Source organism: Mirounga leonina, unplaced genomic scaffold (assembly GCF_011800145.1).
Source record: "Mirounga leonina isolate KUSES-001 unplaced genomic scaffold, KU_Mleo_1.0 Mir_155483, whole genome shotgun sequence".
Lineage (NCBI taxonomy): Eukaryota > Metazoa > Chordata > Mammalia > Carnivora > Phocidae > Mirounga > Mirounga leonina.
In genome coordinates this window covers 8,749-13,669 of record NW_023270395.1, presented here as the reverse complement: position 1 = coordinate 13,669, position 4,921 = coordinate 8,749, and the positions used below count along the sequence as shown (strand labels likewise).

The following is a 4,921-nucleotide window of genomic DNA, read 5'->3' as shown; positions in this document are numbered from 1 at the left end:
TTATGTGGACATAAGTTTTCAACTCCTTTGGGGAAATATCAGATTGTATGGTAAGAATATGTTTAGTTTTGTTAAGAAACTGCCAAACAGTCTTTCTAAGTGGCTGTATCATTTTGCATTTTCATTCATTTGCAATGAATGAGAATTCTTGCTGCTCCACATCCTCACCAGCATTTGGTGTTGTCAATGTTCCAGATTCTGGCCATTCTAATAGGTGTATAGTGGTATCTCACTGTTGTTTTAATTTGCATTTCCCTGATGCTGTATGATGTGGAGCATCTTTGCATATGTTTGTTTGCCATTTTCATATCATCTTGGCTGAAGTGTCTGCTAATTAAGGTCTTTGGCTTATTTTTAAATCAGGTTGTTGATTTTCTTGTTGTTGGGTTTTAAGAATTTCTTTCTGTATTTTAGAAAACAGTCCTTTACAGATACGTCTTTTGCAAATATTGTGTCCCAGTCTGTGGCTTGTCTTTTCATTCTGTTAACGTCTTTTACAGAGCAGAAAATTTTAATTTTAATTAAGACCAGCTTGTCAGTTCTTTCTTTCATGGATCATGCCTTTGGTTTTGTATCTTTTTTTTTTTTTTTGGTCGTCAAATGATCCTTTATTGAAACATTTGCCTTTGTAGTTAACTAGCTGGGCATTCCACCGCACCACTGTTGATGTCATCTATGATGTCATGAGGGTGGCGGCCGTCAACATCGCAGCCCACAGACTGGGCAGTCCCCAGGATTTCTTTAATGGTTCCAGAGAGTTCTCTGGCTAAAGATCAGTGTCGCATCTGTTGGGCAATATTGACAGTCTCATCAAAAGTGATATTTCCACTGTGCTTAATGTTTTTCTGCTTCTTTCTGTCTCTTGGTGGTTCCTTGAGGGCTTTGAGAATCAGGGCAGAGACAGAAGGTACCACTTCAATCTGGGCCTGTCTGTTCTGAATGGTCAGTTTCACCATAATCTTTAGACCCTTCCAATCACTGGTTGCCTTGGCGATGTCATCACCAACCTTTTTTGGAGACAGACCCAGTGGGCCGATCTTCGGGGCCAGGGCAGATGCACTGACTTCACCACCAGTGCACCTCAGGTACACGACTTTGATCTCGTTGGGGTTGAACTTAGGCGGCATGGCGGAAGTGGCTGGTGTCGGATGAACCCGGATTCGGGACAACCGAAGAAAGTTGCACCTTTGCCTCCCCGAGCCGAAAGCCAAAAGCTGGTTTTGTATCTTAAAAGTCATCACCAAACCCAAGGTGACCTGGATTTTCTTCTACATTATCTTCTAGGAGTTTTATATTTTGCACCTGTGATCTCTTCAGGTCTGTGATCCATTTTAAGTTAATTTTGCGCCTTCACAAAAAGTGTGAAGTGTGTAGTGTGTGTAGATTTTTATCATTTTGTATGTGATGGCCAGTTGTTACAGCTACATTTGTTGAAATTACCACTGCCCCTTTGTCAAATATCAGTTGAGTATACTTACGTGAGTATATTTGTGGACTCTGTTCTGTTCCATTGATCAATTTGTTTATTCTTTTGCCAAAACCACTTTGTCTTGATTACTGTAGCTTTGCAGTATGTCTTGAAGTCAGAGATTGTCATTCATCTAACTTTGTTCTCCTCAATGTTGTGTTGGTTATTCCGGGTCTTTTGCCTCTCCATATAAACTATAGAATCAGTTTGTCAGTATCTACCAAGCAAATTGCTGGGGTTTTGATTGGGATGGCATTGGGTCTATAGATCAAGTTGGGAACGCCTGCAGTCTTGACTATATTGAGTCTTCCTATCCATAAACATGGACTATTTCTCCATTTATTTAGTTCCTTGATTTTGTTCATCAGTTTTGTAGTTTTCCTCACAAAGGTATTATACATAGTTTGTTAGATTTTCACCTAAGTATTTCATTTTTATGGATGCTATTATAAATGATATATATTTTTAATTTCAAATTCCACTTGTTCATTGCTAGTATGCGGGAAGGCAATTGGTTTCCATATATTAATCTTATATTCTTCACCCTTGCTATAATCACTTACTAGTGCCAGGAATTTTTTTTTTTTGTCATTTCTTCAGATTTTCTATATAAACTAACATGTGATCTGCGAACAAAGACACTTTTATTTCTTTATTCCCAATCCATACCTTTTATTTCCTTTTCTTGTCCTGATGCATTACTTAGAACTTGCAGTTCAAGGTTGAGAAGTGGTGAGAGGAGACATCCTTGCCTTGTACCTGATCTTAGTGGGAAAGCTTTGAGTTTCTCACCATTAAGTATATTAGCTCTAGGTTTTTTGGTAGATATTCTTTATCAAGTTGAGGAGGTTCTAGCAAATTTTTCATTTCGGTTTATTGTACTATTCTACCCCAAATTTCTTTTTTTAAAAAATATTATTTGAGAGAGAGAGTGTGGAGGGGAGGGGCAAAGGGAGAAGGAGAGAGAGAATCCTCAAGCAGATTCCCCACTGAGTGCAGAGCCCGATGTCCCAGGACCCTAAGATCATGACTTGAGCTGAAATCGAGTCAGATGCTTAACCAACTGAGCCACCCAGGCACCTCTCTACCCCTAATTTCTATTTCATTATTTATTTTTTTAAAGATTTTATTTTTATTTATTTGACAAAGAGAGAGAGCACAAGCAGGGGGAGCAGGCAGAAGGAAAGGGAGAAGGAGCCTCACCAAGCAGGGAACCCGATGAAGGGCTCAATCCCAAGACCCTGGGATCATGACCTGAGCTGAAGACAGACACTTAACGACTGAACCACCCAGGTGCCCCTCTATTCATTTTTTAAATGATTTTTGTTTCTTTATTGGTGTTCTCTATTTGGTAAGACATCATTTTCATATTTCTTTGAATTCTTTTTTTTAATATTTTATTTATTTATTTGACACAGAAAGAGAGAGAGAACAGCAGGGGGAGTGGCAGGCAGAGGGAGAGGGAGAAGCAGGCTCACCGAGCAGGGAATCCGATGCGGGGCTCAATCCCAGGACCCTGGGATCATGACCTGAGCCGAAGGCAGATGCTTAACAACTGAACCACCCAGGCACCCCTCCTAGAATTCTTTAGACATAGTTTCCTCTAGTTCTTCACAAATGAGATCAAGAGTTGCATGCTCTACTCACTGAACCAGCCAGCTGCCCCTAGTTCTTATTTATAAGAGCTGATTTAAAGTCTTTGTCTAATAAGTCCAATAGCTGGGCTTGCTCTGGGACAATTTTTATTGATTGCTATGTTCCCCCTGTGTATAGCTCACAGTTTCCTGTTTCTTTGAATTTCTCATATTTTTTGTTGAAAACTGGGTAACTTTTTATTTTTATTTATTTATTTTTTAAAGATTTTATTTATTTGACAGAGAGAGAGATAGCAAGAGCAGGAACACAAACAGGGGGAGTGGGAGAGGGAGAAGCGGGCCTCCCGTGGAGCAGGGAGCCCGACGCGGGGCTTGATCCCAGGACCCTGGGATCATGACCTGAGCCGAAGGCAGACATTTAATGACTGAGCCACCCAGGCACCCCCAAAACTGGGTAACTTTTTAAAAAGATTTTATTTTTAACTGGTCTCTGCACCCAATATGAGGTTCAAACGCACAACCCCAAGATCAAGAGTTGCATCTTCCACTGACTGAACCAGCCAGGTGCCTCCAAAACTGGGTATTTTTTTTAAAGGTTTATTTGTTGGTGCACCTGTGTGGCTCAGTCAGTTAAGCATCTGACTGTTGGTTTCTGCTCAGGTCATGATCTCAGGGTCCCGAGATCCAGCCCTGCATCGGGCTCCACGCTCAGCATGGAATCTGCTTGTCCCTCTCCTTCTGCTCCTCCCCCTGCTCTCTCTCATAAATAAATAAAATCTTTAAAAAAAGATTTATTTATTTTTATTTTTTAGGGAGGGGGGAGCATGAGTGGGGGAGAGGGGCAGAGGGAAAGGGAGAGAGAGAATCCTTAAGCAGACTCTCTGCTGAGCACGGAGCCCAACAAAGGGCTCAATCCCAGCACACCACGATCATGACCTGAGCTGAAATCAAGAGTCGGACACTCAACCAACTGAGCCACCCAAGCATCCCAAAACTGGGTATTTTATTTTATTTATTTATTTATTTTTAAGACTTTATTTATTCATTTGACAGAGAGAGAGACAGCGAGAGAGGGAACACAAGTAGAGGGAGTGGGAGAGGGAGAAGCAGGATTCACTCTGAGCAGGGAGCCCTATGTAGGGCTTGATCCCAGGACCCTGGGATCATGACCTGAGCTGAAGGAAGACGCTTAACGGCTGAGCCACCCAGGTGCCTCCAAAACTGGGTATTTTAAATAATATAATGTGGCAACTCTGGAAATCAGATTTCTCTAACCATGGCTTCTTATTATTGCTGCTTATTTGTTTATCGACTTTCATGAACTAATTCTGTAAAGTCTTATTTTCTTTGTCATATGTGGTCACCAAAGTTTCTGCCTGGTTTTCTTCGTGGTCTCCTACTTTTTGCCAAGGGTTCAGGCAAGACTTCAATGCTCTGGCAGTTTATTCTGCCTTATCCCTCACTTCCTGCTTGAGGAAGACCTCCAGCTCACCAGAGTTGAGGGATTGGCGCCTTCTCGGGTATTTCCTGGATGTACTCACAGTTCTGTAAACATATGTGAATTTCTAGATCCTCAGGTAACGTCAGAGATTTTCATAGCCTTCTATTGACAGTTCATTCCCTGATAGTCCTCTTAAGTGTTTTAGCCAGCCTCTTGTTTGCATCAGCTGGTGTTCCTGCCTCAAGCAGCTGGGATGTCAAATAATTTGCTGCAAAGTGTTTCGACAGACAAAGTAGAGTTTCTCACTATGTGAGCTTTGAATCCGGTCAAATAAAGACTAGCCCTATGAATGGGACTCTTATGGGGAGCCTCCAGGCAGATCTGAGAGTGACAGTTCTCTAGGGCGAGGGCTGTTTG

The 4,921-nt window shown here is 41.6% G+C and overlaps 1 pseudogene; it reads right to left on the bottom strand.

Moving 5' to 3' along the window:
• Positions 1–590: 590 nt before the first annotated feature.
• Positions 591–1,204, bottom strand: LOC118014686 (annotated as a pseudogene).
• Between the last annotated feature and the right edge of the window lie 3,717 nt (positions 1,205–4,921).